The 19,425-nt window shown below is 39.9% G+C and overlaps 1 protein-coding gene across 2 annotated transcripts in view; it reads left to right on the top strand.

Moving 5' to 3' along the window:
• Positions 1-19,425, top strand: part of fibcd1b (fibrinogen C domain containing 1b) — a 161,373-nt gene that overhangs the window by 1,204 nt on the left and 140,744 nt on the right. The window lies entirely within an intron of this gene.

Below are 19,425 nucleotides of genomic sequence, written 5' to 3'. Positions count from 1 at the left end.
TCCTCAAATTTCCTTGCATGCAAACCTGCGCTGTACTTGAATTCACTGTCTGGAGATCGCATTTGTGTTGTTGAGAGTGTTGAAACATGGCACACACATACACACACAGACATACACCAATAGCCATTAACAGTCCAGGGCTCTTTAGGCCGGTCTCCACCGCTCGGATGAATGAGACAGGAGCGGACGTGCGTTGTGTTGCAGCCAGACAAGCTCACTTTGGGGAATAGTCAATGTGTTTTCACAAGGTCAGTAGAGGGTTATTGACAGCCCATAAGGGAGACGACTCCCCACTTGGAACAACGGAATCGGATTTCGGGGCACTGAAGAGAGCCTGGCGCCTTCGGCAGCACACACACACCTTTCCTATCCTCTTACCTGTGAGGGTGGATTTAGTTATTATGCGACACATCACTGAGAAATAATCTAAAAACGCTGACGCGAAAACTTCCCCAGAGCCATTGCGAAATGTTTTGACACAGAAGAGAAGTAAAGGATGGTGTTATATTGTTCCATTTTTGCCATAAGAACCTGCCACTTTTTGTGTTTGCTGAAATGTTGACTTTGCTGAAATGTTAATTTAGGGGAGACCAGGGGCAACTGTAACATCTCTTATATTTTCATTCATAACTAACAGGCTGCTTGAAACACATTACTCGTCCTTAGATATAAGAGGTATATATATATATGTGCAGTAATTAATAACACAATTCATATATTTTCACCAATACGGACAACACTATAACATTGAGTTTAATGCAAGTAGTCAGTGTTACAGTTGTCCCCTTGGTGGGGTTAGTGTGCAGTTGTAACACTGAAAAAAATGTCAGAAGCTCACCTCAGAGTAATCACATTCCTGCTGCAGAGAGAAATAATGGTACTCAGGATTGTTATTTTCTTTTTTCTTCAAATTTCCCTAGATGTCATATGCCTTCAAAGCAAAACTCTATTCCCAGAGCTCAACCATAAAGATTTCCAGCTTGCTTAGGGCAAGTAAAACACCACACTGGGCTAGAGAACCTAGCAACTCACTTGCTCAAACAGTCAAGTGATAAAAACAAATTAGACCATTATTAATGTTGATAATTCTTTAATTATTCAAGTAATTTTTCAGGCAAAAATGGTAGAAAATACTGTTTTCAACCGCTTGTTTGTTTATTTTCATATCAAATTTAATATATTTGGGTTTTGGACATACAAAATAAAAAAAAATGAAGACATCATGTTGGATATTGAGAAACTGGGATGGACATTTTTCACCATTTCCTGATATTTTATAGCAGCCTTAAATTAAACATGACAGTTATCTTTAGTCTATGTTGTTATGTGAATTCGTACGGGGGCAAGTAAAAACTGACTTCAGGCCAGTAGATTTCTGATCCACTTGCCTGACCAGTCAAGCAAAGAAAAAAAAAGTTGAACCTTGATTTAATTTTTTTGCAGAGGATAGATTTAGACTAGACTTTAACCAGATTTTAATTGTTTGAATTGAGTTAAAAATAATTTTACATATAAATTTAATGAAACATTTCACAAACAGGGTACTTACACTGGGCCATGTGGCCCTTGCAACCATATTAAAATCTTGTATCCTAGCTAGCAATACCTATATTAGCATAATTTGTTCATGTCAATTTTTAACCAAAAACCTTGAGAAAAAATTGTAAAAACTATAATTTGGCAGTCAACTAAACTTTAGACAGCAGAAGAAAAACATAAAGTGACTTTCATATCTTAGAATCTTTTTGTGTTGTTAAAAATGTGTACGATTGTCCCTGGTCTCCCCTACTATTTAAGTAGAAAAACTACAAACCACCAGAGTTATGATGTGTTACAATTGCCTCGTTACAATTGTCCGTGGTCTCCCCTACACAGATCTTGTGCTTAAGTAAAAATAGAAATATCACAGTGTAGAACTACTCTGTTAGAGGTAAAAGTCATAGTTTTAAGTTTATTTAAGTAAAACTACAAAAAAAATTAGTGTGTTACAATTGCCCAAGGTTACTACTGCCCCTGGTCTTCCCTATTTCTATTTAAAAGAGAGTATAACAGTTTGTTTTCACAGAGGCTATTTTCATTTTCCCTACAGGACAGCAGCTTACTAAAATACACATATTTGTTCAGTTTGTTCTTTGGCTAAAATATGTGGGTTGTGTCATTCAGATATAAGAAACACTGTGGCTCATTTCTTCGAAGTTACAAAGCTTGCAAGTGCCAGACGATGTGTAGCTTCCGGTGTCTCAGCTTCGGTTGATTTCATGACTCAGTCTTGAGTCATTTACACGGTGAAACCCTGACCTGGGCATGTGTTTGACTCCTCCGTATCTCTAGTCTTTAGCATCGATTAATAGAAGGCTGTAGTTAATTTTTCATACATTACTGTTGGCTGATTTTCATGCAGCCTCTTTGCTTCTGAGGTGGAGCTGATCAATGACTAAGAGGATATGACCAACATTTAGCCTGCTGCTTCACAAGCTGCTTTGCCTCTTTTATATCCACTTAAAGGTCATGCGAATAGCAAATATCCCTGCCCTGGGTTTTAATTTGATGATTGTGTGTCCTGTAATACCCTGAATCTCTCTCCGCAGATCATTAAACTGACTGGGGGAAAAAAATGAATCTCTGCAAGAAAAGTGATATCTGATGTGATTAATTTAGACTCTTTTTCATTTCTGTGTTCTTGAAGGGAAAAAAAAAAATCTGAATGACTAAACGGAGCTCTGATATGCTGAGTGGTAAGCCGAGAGGATGAAAAGGCAAAAATATGTCCCCTAACCCCAACACTCGCTCCAGATCAGACAGCATCGGGGGGGGGGGATGTTGGATGAGATGAGAGGTTGTGGGAAATGGGGATGGCTAATGTCGCTATCTGTCCCTCTCCTCCCTACATCTATCCTTCTCCCTCTCCTGCGCTTGTTATTTTGCTATCACACACAGACGCACATAAATACTCTTTCTCTCCCAGCGTGTCAGCCTGTCTCCCTCCTGTAATCTTGAGCTGTACCACCAGACCTTTATCTCCAGCCTTGTGCTATTGACACAGTCATTTCAGACCCAGTGGGGAGGGATCGGTTAATAGAGATCTCTTGTGGTCTCTGTTTGTTTTGATATTACAAAACACGGCGCGGTGTTTGTCTGGCAACTCTGCATATTTGATTTGTTGCTGTAGGTGTGCTGTCACCCGTGCCCTTTAGTAACAGATGGAGGCCAGTTAGAGTAAAACGGAGATTCAAGTGCAACTTATAATCAGCCTTGGAGTCTAATTCACTGGATAATAGGCAGCAGAGACTCAGGCTGCGTGGTCAGAGATGCTCTTAGCTAGTGTATATAAAAATGAGACATCTGAAAGAATCAAAATGGCTACTATGAGTAACAGTATATTGAGTGGATACAACAGTGAAACCTCTGCACAATGTATTTGTAATGAAAAGGAATGAAAGCATTAGTCAAGGCTCTTTCTTGCCAGTATGTCAATTTGGCACCGGTTCCTATACGTCCGGTGCCTAATGGACCAGCTCGCAACGCAGATTTCAGAGCCTCATTCGGTGCCACTACAGCTGTCTATTGATATAGCTGCCCTCTGATGTGGAGGCTAGAGACAACAAGAGCATCACCACGTGTGTCATCCCTAGTTGACATTATAGCATCACTCTCTCTATATGGCCCTGTCTAAGGCTGTGAAGATACACTTATCTCCCAGTTCCATACTATCACAACACCAGGGCGGTGATTTGATAAGTATTGCAATTCTACAATTTATTGCTATTTGTGTTTGCTTTTTTTAACAGTAGGCCATGGGAAAAAGTTGACTCTTACCCTTCTAGAGACTTCTGAAAACAATGCACATCACATGCCAGTCATCTCTGAGTTTTATTTCAGCAGTATCATTCCTATACTACATGTAAAAGTAGTGAATAAAATACTTTTTGAAGTCAAGTTCAGCTGTTCCTGCTCATCAAGCGAGCGTCGTATGAAGATAATAAATAAAATAAGTTAATACAGGCCCTGAAAACTGCTCACAGTGCAAAGAGCCTTTAAATTAACATTCCCTCACATGTGAAATTGAACTTTGAAACTGTGAATTTGGAGTTTGAGATTTGACCCTTTGAGGTTCCTGTGGATCTCCAGTGTGGAGTGTTGAAGACAGGGTAATAGACTGAGTTAGCAGTGTGAAATCAGCAGATATTAGTTGGATTCCACAGATCAGAGGAAAGATATCCCTGAAAGTATGAGCACACAGTGAAGTAAAATGGGTCGGCTTGTTTAGATAATATGACTGGAATTGCAATGCTAATTCCAGTTAGCACACTTATGACAATTCCCAGTATGCGTTAGCATTAAGCTAACAGACTAAGCACTAGTTATGCATAAAAATCTATTCAATCAAGCAATCAAAAAATCAATACAGGAATCAAAAAAAGAATCTCATTACTTAAGAGAGCTGCTTTTTCTCCCACCCACATCACTTTTTCACTGGACTGTTAGTCTTAGGTTTGTGTGGTTCAGTTAGGTTTCATTATGTTAAATTTAGCTTTGTATTTTTATATTTAGGTTAAACTGTTAACAGTTATTATATTGTTTAATTTCAAGTCCAGATTTGCCATAGCAATAAAAAAAAAGTAATTCTTTAATGTTTGGACTGTCATAAAGAACAGGTACCATTTTAAAAGTAGCATTTTAGCCCGACCCTAATTATAAAAAAAAAAAAGAAAAATGAAGTCACAGAAAAATGAAACTGAAGGAGGTAAAAGTGTGTTTTCTAAAGTTCACATTTACATGACGTACATTTTGCTTCTTTCCTCCATGATTGCCCGGGAAAAATGTAATTCCACACAAGAAACACAATAAACAAGGGATGCAATATTGTGCTGTAAAAACACCAATATTGATTTTTTTGGGGAATGCTTGCCAGATTTCTTATAGGGCTGTTTGCTATAGCTGTTTCCATGGCATCATTCTTAAATCAGCCCTGAACTGAGAGTGAGCAACCTTTGTCTTTTGTCTCAATTCAGTGTCTTAAATGGGGTATGTGCACACGCACACATGCTGTATCTGTACAGTATATATGTCTGTTTCTTTTTCCTCTGTACCACACATGGCCCGTGCATGCACACACGCACACACACACACACACACACACACACAGACACACACATACAGACAGTGTAGCCGAGAAGTCAGTGAGGCCCAGTGGGGTTGCCCGCTTGGCTGATCAATAACACTCTGAGAAGTCCAAACTTTCCAAAGCACTGAAAGGACTGTTTGTGTATGAGTAGAACCACAGCTGTGCCTTGCCAGCTCACACACTGAAATGCACACACACGCATCGCACTAAAGAGGTATATATTTTGCCGACAATTTGTTGGATGTTTATAGCCCAAGCTTCACTTTAGAACCATGAACCAACGCAAACAGATCAAAGTCTCAAAATCCCATCAATAGGTTCACAAATCACCTAACTATGTGTTACGATGTTTATGTATCTCCAACACATCAGACACAGAGCAGTAAAAAGCAGGAAGGTTCGCCTTGACAGCACACACACACACACACACACACACACACACACACACACACACACACACACACACACACACACACACACACTGTGTAGGCTCACATCTATCAAAAACACACTCTGCAGAAACCCAACTCAGGAATATATCAGGGTTGCATGACAGCCATGACACACACACACAAACATCCCCCGCCAAGGATTTATCAATCCGCTCTAACTCACTTTAATACACCCCAGCCCCAACATGTGGTAACCGCGGTGCATCAGGTGCAACCTGGAGAGTTTGAGCATCCTTCATGTACACACAAGTACACACATGTACTTTTCAGTCCGTGCTTCAGTAACTGCTGAGCAAGCATGGTACCCTGGCGAAACCTCAGTCAACTTTCTCCTTTCCTGTTACCTGTACTTGCTCTGCGCTCGGCTCATCTATTTTGAAAACAAAACAAGACTTTGAAGATGGCTAAAAAATGTTGCTGGGAGACCTGACATATAGTCACATCTTAAGACAGAAAATCAAAACACTAAGATCGCTACTTAATTAACAATTGATTAAAATTAGTTAGCTACTTAGCTTGTGTTTTGCTAACATTAGCGACCTTAAGGATTTACTGGCATCAAGTGGTGAGCTTGCAGATTGCAAACAACTTTTCTCACCCTCCTCTTGTGTAGCATGTAGCCTGAAGGAGAATGTACGGTGGATGTAAAATGTGAAGGGCTGTACAGGGCCAGTGTTTGGTTTGTCCATTCTGGGCTACTGTAGAAACATGGCTGTGCAACATCGAAGCGGATCTGCCCCTCTGTGCAAGACTCATTCTTAAGTAAACCACAGCTGTTCTTATTTACAGATGATAAAACAATACACATGAATATTATATTAAATTTCTGACAGATTTTGTTTTTTGTGTTTATCCTCTATAGAGTTAACTATAATCACTAACTTATTTTGTTTCTGCATTTATAGAAACACATATAATAATGCTGGGGTTTTTTGATTTTCTTTAAACCAGTGAGAAAAGTAAACTTGCCTAGTTTTCTGTAGAAAAATGAAACCATTTATCTTACTTTAATCCGTTAAGTAAGATGTTATATTAGTGCTATCCTTGGCATTGCTCAGTGGTATTTAAATGTAATTATTCACAATCATGCAAAGTTGTTCTATATTTTTAAGTACCAGCTGCACAGTCAGCCATTTGACAAACTGTGAGAAAGTTGAAAACTGTGAGTGTTTTCAACATTGGACTGAAGACACACAAAATGTTGTACTGTGCTTAAGCTAATGTTAAAGTTGCGGACACAGACTGTAGAGAACAGACTTCTTCACAGCTCTGAATCCTGGGATCCAGATTTATAGTTTTGTATTTTATTTATAATTTTTTTTTTTTTTAGTGAACAGTAAAAACACAGGCCAATTTTTCCCAACATCATAAATTAAACAGACTGGTGTTTCTTCTTCCTTAACCAATAACCTCCTTTTTTTAAAAAACTTTTTTACAGACACCACCATGCCAAGAGTGAGCGTCTTAACCAGACAACATCCAAGATTTCTTTTTTGTTGTTTTGCCAACTCAAAGAATTAACGGTAATTAACTAAACTAGAGTAAATGTGCAGTTGCCATTGTAGAAGATGAAATCAACAGCTGCCAGCTTAAACTTTCACAGGCAACAGCTTATTTTAAGACACAGTTATGTAAATTATAAATCATATGTCACCTCTTTCACCTCCCGAAAATTACAACCTTTCCAAATTTCAATTTTGATGAATTCCTCAGCCCAACGAATGATACTGTTTTTAATTACAAGCTGATACGTGTTAAGTACATGTTTCTTAGACTTGTACCGTAATATTTCACATTGCAAGTACGTAATACATGGTTCTCTTTGCTAGACACTGCTAACACATTGAATCAGAGGTGAAGGCTGTAGCTTTTTACTATATGTACTGTGAGATGTGGTCTGGCTGTTTTTGTGGGTATCCTTGTCAAACTAATGAACCTGCTGAGCTGGCTCGAGGTACAGGAGGCAGTGTGGACTGGAGCAGAGCAGCACAGAGCAGAGAGACTTCTCTGGTTCACTGGGCCTGTGATTTCCCTGTGGGGGGTCCTGCTATGGCAGCAGTGCAACTCTAACAACCTCAGCTTCTGTCTTACCCCCCCCCCCGCCCCCTCCACTCCGGGTGGCATCGAGGAAACGCCCGCCAGCTAAAGTTTTCGAGACCCAAAAGAGCTGTCAGATCACTATTGTACCTTTTCTCACGGTTGGTTTATGTGTGGGCGTCTTTGTCTCACGACTCGTTGTGTGAGATGTTTTTAACACTTGTAATGTGAGTGTTGTGAGTGCAAGGTTTTTGTTTGCCTATATGTGTGCGTGCAGATGTTGTCTATGTTTGCATTGCGCTTCCAGCTATACACAGATTACTGTTGAAAAAAATTCAACCATCTCAGAGGAGAGAGTGATCGAAATAGGCCACGTCAATCTTTGTGTTTGCTGCAGTATGTACACTATATTTAAAAAAAAACAATTAAAAACCCACTACAAAAATAAACAAAAGCAAATCCGTGTTAGTAAGCATTTCTCCTTTGCTAAGATGATCCATCTACCTGACAGGTGTGGCATATAGAGATGCTAATTAAACAGCATGATTATTGCACAGGTGTATGAAACCAACAAAGGCAACAAGTATTTTCCAGTCACAGGCAGAGTGTGGCACTTTACCCTCCTGGGAAAAAAGGCCTAATTCACATAGGGATACAGATAATATTTTTCCCAGGAGAGCAAAGTCGTAACCCACCGTTCTCTGCCTCTGACAGGCTTACACTGATATTCTTACCCTAACTCTAACCAATCACTCCTCATGTCTAAACCCCACCAAGGAAACCAACAAATACTAGCTGATCAGATGCAGAGCAGAGTGGATCATGGCTTTGCCCTCCTGCTTTAAGAAATAGCCAATAAATTACATTTTTTTTCAATATAAAACTTTTTAGAGCGGCCTTTTGTTGTGACCAGTCCAAGGCACACCTGTGCAATAATCATAGTCAGCATCTCTGCGTGCGACACCTGTCAGGTGGATGGATTATCTTGGCAAACGAGAAGCGATCACTAACAAATTTTAGCAAGTCGGTAAACAAAATCTGGGAGAAATAAACCTTTTGTGTGCACAGAAGAATTCTTAGATCTTTTACTCATGCTCAAGAAAACTGGGAGGTGTTGCTTTTATATTTTTGTTGAATTGATTTTTTGTTGGTCTGTGGATGCCGGCCGTGCGTGATCATAAGTTCCCATCCATCCATTGTTCCATTATACAAGACTATAGGGGAGGGAGTATAGAGATAGAATTATTCAATTTATCAAGAAAAACAATCCCTCAGTGTCATTGATTTCACTTTGGTGCTGCTCTTCATAACAACGCCGCCTTTATATTGGCATGCACTATAATGACTTTCAAAGCTTCGGCATTTCACAGTGTTTTTCATCTTCCAGTGGGCATGTTCTCCTCACACACAAATATCTTTTCTAATCATCTCTTCTTCTTTTGATCCTTTTTCATCATTACATTATCGTCTTTTTAAGCTTTGGACGCAGATATATACCGTATACGCTTGAAGCCCATTGCTTTAGCATTGTTGAATAGTGGGATCAAAACCTAAGTGGTTCACAGGAGTGCAGGCCTATTGTTAGAATGAAGGTATGAATGTGTGAGAGGAGTGTGTGTGTTGGTGGATCAAAGCGGTAACGAGCCATTACTGTCAAGTCGTTACGTAAGTGAAGAGTGCTTTTACATAGAAAGTGATTTGGTGCATTAATGGAGCCGCGTGTTATTTTGTTTAGGTTCCCGCTGCAGACAGATGGAGCCATTTTATGAAATGTGCATGTACAGCACACTCTCAGAAATAAGGGTTCCAAAAGGGTTCTGCCTGAAGGGCTGAGGTTCTACCCAGAACCATTTGTTTCTGAAGAACCTTTTTTTTTTTTAAAGGCAAACACTTTGTTCAAAAAGAGTTTGTTGATGGTTCTTTCCCTTATGAATCATCCAGAGAACAATTTTTGGAAGAAGTTTTGTCAATACCTTTGGGTGGGTTCTAGATAAAACACTTGGCACACAAAAGGGTTCTCATTAGAATCCCCCAGCTGTGTTCTAGAAAAGAAAATGTTAGAATATAAAGGGTTCTTGATAGAACTCACTGTATGTGTTCCAGATCAAACCCTTTGAATATAAAAAAGTTCTTGGTAGAACCCTCTGGGTGAAAAAACAATTGGAATATAGAATGGTTCTTGGTAGAGCGCCTTGGGTAGGTTCTGGATGAAACCATTGTAGTATTAAAGGGTTCCCCATAGAACACTCTGGGTGGGTTCTTGTTTGCACCCTTATAAAGTAGAAAGATTCTGGACAGAACCTCAGAGAGGGTTGTTGAATTCCTTGAAGAACTATTTTCTAAAGGGTTCATTGTACCATAATATAAAAGGGGTCTCAGTAGAACCTTTTGGATAGGTTCTAGATAAAGCTTTTGGAATGCGCTCTCATTAGCACCGTTAGAAAATGGACAGGTTCATGATAGAACCCCCAGAGAGGGTTCTGAGTGGAACCATTACCATTAGAAAGGTTCTCCTTTAAAAACTCTCATAGGGGGCTTTGGCTGAAACCTTTCACAGATGGCTCTAGGTTTAATCCTATATGTTGTGTTCTAGGTAAAACTTGCTGAAAGCGACCTTTATAAAAGGTTCTGCCAAGAACCAAAAAGGGTTTTTGTATAGAGACAACCTGAAGAACCCTTATGGTTCTAGTTAGCATCTTTATTTGTAAGACTGTAGCCCTGTGAAACCAGTGAGCTTTACTAGTCTGAAGGTTTTAAATGACAGCAGCTGTCCCATGTGCTTTTGGCCTTGCACATCCTCCGTCCGCCTTTGTTATCTGACCCTCACGCTCGTCTGTGTCTTTTTCTCTTTTTCTCCCGTTCTATATCTCTTGCTGACACAAAGGGAAAGGACATTTCAATATCAGATTTCTGGTGCTGCAAGGTGGCCAGGAGGCCTTGGGAGAAAAAGAGGGCGAGGCAAGGAAGGTCGGGAACAAGAATGAAAACAGGAGTCGATAATAGCAGAAGAATGTGAAAAAAAAGAGTAGAGAAACAAAAGAGTAACCTGGAGTAGAGTAGAAAGGACACAGGAGGGTTGGAAAGTATGAATCACAGTAAGTCCCGGATCAGCGTTGAGCAGGCAGCCGGCTAGCTGGGGGCACATGTACCTTTTGCAAAGATGACGCAGATATACTCCAGCTGCTCAGAATCCCACATACCTCAAACAAAGCATGGTTATCAGATATACCACACGCTGCTGTCGGAGGAGAGTCTTTTTCCACAGCCGACTCTTGGATCGGTTACAAGGCTCATCACGGAAGCCCCCAAAGCATCACCGAGGGCTCACTCGCATCCAAAACAACAGCTGCAATAGAAAGTAATTGTACGTAATTGATTCGTGATTCTTGGTAATTGTGTTGATTTTGTGCACAGCACATACTTTAGTATGCATTTGTGTGTGAGTGAATATGCATGTGCCCCTACAATGTCAGTATAGGAGAAAATATTGCATATTATGCATTTTACATTCTTTTCTTTTGTGTGGATCCATAAGCATTGTATTCTGAAAATATGCATTGTTTTTAATAAATTAAATAAATTAATTTAATAAAATAACGTGTACATCATATGTGATGATGTACGTGAGAGAAAGTACTTTTATGTTTTCAGTTTTGATTAATTCACAAAAACCTCAAAACAGTATTAGAAAAAATATAGCTCATGAAAAACCGTCATACCTACAAAACAAGTTTTCTTTTTTTTAAATTAATGCAGTATCAGATGTTGAATGTGACCAGTGTCTTCCTGGTGGGGAGGGGTTCCAACTGAGCTTGTACACCACGAGAATCAACGCTGCAGCATGTTTCTCCTTGGAGGAATTAGACTCATTGCAACCATCCACTAATGCAATCGTCCCCAGTCTACCATACTGTATACAGTATGTATGAGTGATCATAATGTAAATGGTCACATGGTTCCCTACATGTCTTTGTTTGGATATGAAGAGAGTAAAGCTGAGTAGGAAACATTAGGAAGGTACGGCAGAGCAAGGTTATACTCTGCCTCCCAGAGCATGTATTGATAGATGTGTCAGCGAGCTGACCTGATGGGCAGGGTTTCGCAGCAGAAGAGCTAAAAGTGCAAGGGAGAGAGGGAGACCAGGCAGGCTAAAGCATTAGATTTCCATCTGCAGGATTCAGCCCCTCGTGCATGTTGGTGTGTGTATGTGTGTGTGCTATATCCTTTCCGAAAGAAACAGCCATAAATGTGAAACAAAAACACTGTAAAGTGTGAACGTTACCCCTACTATTTTACTGTGGAAGACTGTAATATGGCCATTCTGTAATTTATCATTCACTTCCCTGCTAAATCATCATTAAAAATGCATTGGAAATCACCTGTGAGAGGCAGATGAGAGGTGTGCAGATGGAGAGAAAAGAGTGGGCTGGAAATGAGGTAGAGTGGTGGAGTGAGGGATGAGAGAGACACAGTGTGTGCATGTGTTACAGAGTTCAGTCATCTTGATGGACAACTGAGCTAGTCCCATTCCAATGACAGATTGGGCCCTATCTCCATATTTGCAGTGAGAAGTGTCCAATTTCCTCCTGGCGATTTCAATCTAAGAGTTAAAGAGCTCCGCTCTTGTGACGTTCGAGTCTTGATCAAACAGAGATGTGAGATTAGGGGGCTTCTTTTAAGGGGGGGACCTACTTCCCACAACATAATGGACTTGTTCTTTTTTTTTCTCCCCCCGGTGCACGTCATTAATCAACGCTCACGAATACTCATGCATTGAAGCAAAGCACAACAAATCACGTACACACGTGGAGCACAGTTCCCTTTTGTGATGGGTTACGTGTCAGATTAAGAATGCAGGCTGAACAGTAAATAATAAGGGAATTAATTAGAGTCTGAAAATCCAGTGAATAATTTATGATAAATGGGAAAGTTTAATCAAGCAATCAATCTACTCTGACCACCGGATCTGGAGCAGAAAAATATGACAGGACAGGAGCAGGAGGAGGATGAGAATGCAGTTTTAACTCAACATAAGCCAGTTAAACACACAATCACAGTGAAAACTGCGGTAACACAGAGGGTGCCTGGCGGCTACAGCCACAGCTCATTGTTAAAATAGTGATGCTAGAGTGTGGCATCTGTTCAACTGCTAGCACGCAGAGGGCCCTTCCTTTTAATCTTGGTGTTAAACTGCCAATGTGCCTGTGATTGAGCTACGTTGCTCTCTAACTCTCTCATACTTGGTAGTCTCTCCAAAATCACATTATTGGTTCCCCTCTCAGCCAAATGGAGTCATTTCCTCAGCAAACTGACTTCATATATTTACCTGCTAATGACTTGCTTAAGCTAACGTTGACAACATAATAGCATCATTATGGGCCAGGCACCATCAGGTGTCTCAAGGTTAATAGCAACATTAATTGAGTAGAAGGATGAAGGCCGAGGAAAGCTTGTTTTCCCTATCAAGTATTCTTGATCTGTGAACTGGATGCAAAATATTAAAGATTTTCATGTTATTCAATGCCACATTAACGAATGTACAAGAAAAACCTCAATGACTGCATCATTTTTACAGACATACTGTATACTGCAGGTTCAGGGACAAGAACAGGTATTTTTTAATGGATTTTTTTTGTGCTTTTCCTGGAAAATGATAAATGACTCATTCCACACACAGGGGTGGTCACTAAATTTGCGTCCAATCCAACGCTTTCTCGCTTGTGACGCTGCCAGAGGACAGAGGTAGAATATATCTATCCAGACTGGAATGCTTCTGGAGTCCTGGCCTCACCGTACAAAAGCACAACTTTATAACTTTATTCACTGATTTGAGTGAAAATGGATCATATTTTATGGAGAATTTTTTTCTGGTTTCCCCTCTGATGTCTGCTGCTCAGCTTCAACCCTCAGTGATTTAATAACAGAGTTTTCTGATGGATAGAAAGCTTTAGCAGCTGTTGCTATGGCTGTTAGCTGCCACTAGCAGGCAACAGAACTGAGCTCAGCAGCCTCCCAGTGAACATTACCAGTCACCAGGATGAACACTGCCTATGAAACCGACAGAGAATATAGTACAGAGGTCATTTACAGAGTTTCCCAATGGAGAGACAGCTTTACTCATTGCTAAAGTACCTAACCAGTGCCAGCTGCCATTAGCAGGCAACAGAACTGGGCTCTTCAGTCTCCCAGTGAACACGACCAGTAACCTGGACGAAAACAGCCTTAGAGACTAAGTACCAAGGTCATTTACGGAGTTTCCTGATAGAAAGATAGGGTTACTTATTGCTAAAGTAGGTAACTGTAACTGTTCGCTATTAGCTACTGTTAGTGGGCACCACACCAAGGCTCAGCAGCTTCCCCATGAACATGAGGGGTCATCTGGACGAATACGTCCTCAGAAACCAACAGGAAACACAATCATTTACAGAGATTCCTAGTGGAAAGATAGCTTTACTTGTTGCTAAAGTGACCGCTAAGTGCCATTAGCCTGGCCTAGCAGTGATTTAGTCCTGGGGTGCTGGGAGCCAAACCTGTAGAAAATACAATTCAGCAGGTCCCTCCGTAGCTGCCTATTTTTCAGGAAACACGTAAGCAACAAGCACTCTGCTAGCCGTTTTATGGGAACTTTAACAAGCCAAGTATGAAATTTGAATTAATTAGATGCTGCACCCAAAACCAAGAGCAATTCCCTTCTTTAAAAATGTGGGTCACAAGGATAATACTGACCGCAAGCCATATCTTGTGGTCAGCATATCTTCAGTATCATCTGTGCATTTCCAAGCAGTTCCCACTGACAGATGACAGCATGTTCGCTCAAAAGAAACCAAAATTATATTTGTTTTTACATCTGTTATGTGGAGAGTGAGAAGAAAATGTCATGAAAGAGGACTGATAGGAGGATGAGAAAAGCATTAGGGGTGAAGATAGTTTTAGGAGTGAGATAAAAAATGAAGTGATGCGTAAAATTTATTCAAAACTAGACAGACAGAGGGGGGAGGCACAAAGAGATGCAGAGATGTATTTATTGCAGCTATCCTATTAAACAGTTATGACAAACTCATGGCTAATATATTAACAGACTTATCCACCAACATCCATTATTTATTCATCATCAAAAATTCAATCTGGCACACTGTGTGCCATTATTCAGATGTGCTGGGGGAAAGTGGCACATTTGAATAAATGAGGAATTGTAGGACTCCCACTCCCATGGCTTGTTGTTATTCCAAAATCCTCTCTTTAAATTATTCAAACATTAAATCAATCAAAAAATATAGGAGATGGATTGATGTTGAAAAAATTCTCCTCTCTGGCTGACACAGCCGGATTTATTATATCTTCGGGAAGAAACATTTTATTGTTCTTGGCCCATTAAAAGGAAAAATCAGACTTATCAAAACTGTTGGAAGTGGCTCTGTCATACACCATCTGGCTTGTGTTTTTCATTAGCAGGAAGAGGAAACATTATGTTTTCTACACGTTTCAACTTGGATCTCATTTCAAGGCGGTTTCTGCTATGTCCGCAGTAGACAAACTCATATTTACTATATTTGGTTTGTCTTGTTTCCTCTGGTGAAATTCTGCACCTCTCGGCAAGACCTAAGTCTGAATGAGATTGGATATGGAAATGTAGAGTTCTGCAGACCAGTAGTTTCTGCTGATGTTGTGGAACTTGGCAGCATGGAGAACAGGACATATTCCACAGAGAAACAAACACGAGCGCGTGCAGACACCTCTGCGCAAGTAGATACATAAAGCCAGACTCATGCACATACTCTTGTGTTAATGTAGTACATTAAGGAAAAAGCAACCACAGACACTGCACATAAAATATGGATTTAAAACTTTTCAGGAAAATGGGGGGAAAGATGCAGGCAACCTATCATTTTTTACTATTATATATATCATATACGATGATATGCTGAGCAATAATAACAAGACTTTACAGCCATGCTAGCGGCTCTGTGAGGCTGAACTATGGCACAGCAGTGAGCTAAATGCTAATGTAAGCATGCTGACATGATCACAGTGACAATCCAAACATTAGTTAACTAGAAGAGTGCATAGTGTGACTTTGTGCAGTGGGATCATGGGAGTTGGTATCTTCACTTTTAGATAGCTAATGAAAATCTGACATGACTCAGGCACAAATCATGTTCATGGTTGAGGTATATACTGCGTGTTTTTCGGGAAGTTATAGCAACTAGCCCCTGGTTAGCAACGGCTAGCAGGGAAGTTACTGTCACCTTGAATAAATTATGGATTTCTCTGCGTTGTTGTTGGAAACATTTGGGATCATGTCAGCTCACAGTTCAACAAAACATATAACATAACTTAAGTTGGAAATGTTAAATTATATAGCTCCAAGTGTACAAGCACATTCAATATAAAAGAATATAGTATTTACTCTACTATTTAATATTAATAAAGCTGTAGAGAAAAACGTGTATTGGCCAGATGAAACTTTTAGTTAGTGATGTCTTTTGCTGACATTTCGAATTACTTATAAGTTGATGCAGGCGGTTCACATAATGATCACTTGTGTATTAAATAGAGACAACAGTTGTCAGGCTTTTAATGTTAATTTGTTGAGATTGTGTCACAGGGTGTGGGTGGCGTTGGCCTTTTATTCTGTTGTTGTATTTGATTGCAGTTGTTTCTGTTATTGTATCCAAGGACTTGGCCAACATAATGCCCAAACAATGCAGCATTCAGTCACTTGACTTACTGTCTGTGGTATAGACAAGCGCTGCAACTGGATCTGTACAATACAGTGGAATCTAATACATTACAAATAGTCCAAACCAGAGGCTTAAATCTTGCTGAACTTTGAAAAAAAAAAGGCCAATAATGGAAGAAGGCTGACTAGCTTTGTACTCTCTTTTGTAAGTGTCTCGCTGTCAAGAACATTCTGTCTAACTTCTGTGCTCTCCAAGCTTATGCTGTATTTTAAGGGGATGAAAAAGAAAGCAAGAAGGTCAGGTGAAGTGTCTCCATCATTTATCAAAACCAAGGTACAGCCTGTCCACTTCCTCTTCATTCATATATAAATGTTTTGGACAAGTTCGTCCAAAAGTCGAGTCTAGAAATGTACAACCTTGACCAAGACATGCTGTTAAAAAAAGCAGTAAACAATGAAATGCAAAACTGGAGGTGAATTGTCAAGTTTTGAGTATGAATAAGCATAACGAATGGACATTATAAACAGGTTTGTTTTACTATTACCCAGGTTTTGACAGCTCTTTAAGAGGAGAAAAGGTTGGCAGAAGCATGACAGTAGCACAGATTAAATCATATTGACTTGTCTCATGCCATAGCGTGAAATAGACCTGCCGATCCAGGAGAAGATACCGTGTCAGTGTCATGCTTTTTCATGCCTAGGCGTGAAAAGGACACACTTGTATGAAGGCGCAATACCAGCAAGAGGTGATAATGACAGGGGTAAAGGACAAATGTAGGGTAAAATGTGAGAAAGTCCATACAGGGAGGAGGTGGTGGTGGATGGATGGTTAAAATGCAGGACTTTGATATATGAGACTGGGGTTTGGTTCCTGTGTGATGCCAAAGGTCAACTCTGATTGTTTTAAGGAAGTAGTTATTTTAACTTAAATCATTTTTTCCTAAACCTAACCAAGTAGTTTTGTTGCCTAATTCAGAGTGAGATGTCACCAGAATCTTTTCTCAGCATGCTTTATTTTAGAAGTTTAATCGGATGTTGCACTATATTGTTGGTAACTTGACTGCAGAATGAGAGGCAGGTGAGGCAAAACGTGACACTGTGGGTCTAAACTTTGGCATTATACATAAAAATCCAGTCACAATTTCCCATTCCTAAGGGCAGCCTTATTTGGTCGACCTTCCTATGTGCTAGGCTCGTCTTGAAAGAAAACCAAATTTTGAAGATGGTTTAAAGATGTTGCTGGGAAACCTGTAAAAGCATCACATCTTACATGTGTTAATGTTAGCAAAACAATAGCAAACTAGCAAGCTAATATACATCAACTAGTTAGTTGTTGTTTTTTATGACCACCTTCAACATAGATGAGCGAAGCACATAGCATATCTAAGGAAACAGAGAAGGAGACAGTTGACAGAGGCTCTTCCAGGTACCAAACTTGCTCAACTGTTACTAGAAAACAGAGCAAAATTTCTGGGTATCATTATATATACAGTTTCACCTCGATCTCTGGAAGATTTTTAAATCAAAGCATGTTATGCCAATATTCCCATCCCCATTTGTTGCTAGTATTCATTCAGGCTGTTACAAGCACAGTCATTATTTGTCGTCCATCTGTGCATTCTTATGTTTTTCAAATCTTTCCTGCCTGGTGAGATATTATGTGATATCTTGTGGATGCACACTGAGAACAACAGTAAAAATATATAAAAGCTGTGCTTTTTTTTCTTTCTATACATTCTTTTTTCTTTCATCTTTACTCTCCGTTGTGAATCCTAAATGGCATTTTTCTGGCTACACTGACAGATAATCAGGTATTTGTAGTTCCAGTATAAGTCAGCCTAGTATATGGTAAAAGCCCTTATAGAGTGTGTTAGCACAGCCAAGCACAGTCTGAGCCATTTGTCTGCCACCTTTAGTCAAATCTTCCTTACAGATGCGATGACTAATAGATGAATTTTGCAGGAGATGGGGATGGACTACAGAGAGTGTGAGAGAACGAATTAGAAAAAAAAGAAGAAAAGTCTGATATCCTGAGAGTTTTAAGAGAAGTAGGGCTTGGGGAAACTTGCGAAAAATGAAATAAAAATAAAACTGAGCTGTCTCAGTTAACCTCAGTTTTCTTTTTTCATCATAGAATTTATGACTAGATAGAAACCGTAATTGTCACATAATCACCGACAAATCTTGAAAATGGTTCTTCAGCTTTGTTTTTGGTTCATACAGTGTCTGTCTTTAAAGTGTCTATCTTTAATCCTTCCCGCATGTTAAACTTATGCTCTCTCTCTCTCAGTCGTTCTCACTCGGGGAATGGAATCTGGCAGGCTTCTCACAGGCGTCTATAATGTGCTAACATAAGAAATCAATCAGACTCACAGTATTTCTACAGCCCCTCAGCTCACATTGATTTATTGCAAATGTGTTGAAGATGAAGAGAGAAACTCTTTAGCACTGTGGTGATGGGTGGTCAAGGGGAGTGGATGAAGGAGAAGAAGGATGAAGGGACGATGACAGCGTCTGGGACAAAATGAGAGGAGGAGGAGCGGGGGAAAGAGGAGGGATCTCGCTCTGCTGACCTTTGTTTTGATAGGCTGGCATCATTCACCTCGGGGTCACCGGACTGTCTGTCATCGGCCGGAGAGAGGCAGAGAAAATGATGATAAGGTATTTTATATTTTAGATGGCTGTGATGTGTTTGCTGTGCGCTGTGGTTTTTCCGGCGCGTGGAGCGTGACAGCTGCTGTCAGCCTGTAGCGGGATAGGTCAGGGGTCACGGAGATGGTGGTGGCATAGATTCCCGCCAGACGCTATCAGTAAACTAACCTGACAAACATAAAGACAATTGCTCCATGGTATTTTGCATTGTATTTTTCACACTTTGTGTGCACTGTAGAAATAACTTTTCTAGTCCAGTCAATATTAATTCAGTTGTACTTGAGAAAACATGTTTCATATTGGCCTCCTGTGTATCAGTCCATATAGGTATTGGTATATGTTGTCCGATATTTGCCAATTATTTATTATTTCATCCTAAAATATAATTTAACCTTCTGTCTCATCTTGAAACGATGTGGTCATCATGATGTCAGATGTATTTTACTGAAATAAGAATAGCAGTTTAAGGGTACAGGATG

This window comes from Lutjanus erythropterus, chromosome 20 (assembly GCF_056507025.1).
Source record: "Lutjanus erythropterus isolate fLutEry1 chromosome 20, fLutEry1.hap2, whole genome shotgun sequence".
NCBI classification, from domain to species: domain Eukaryota; kingdom Metazoa; phylum Chordata; class Actinopteri; order Lutjaniformes; family Lutjanidae; genus Lutjanus; species Lutjanus erythropterus.
The sequence above is the reverse complement of the archived record's forward strand: the minus strand, read 5'-3'. Positions and strand labels throughout refer to the sequence as shown.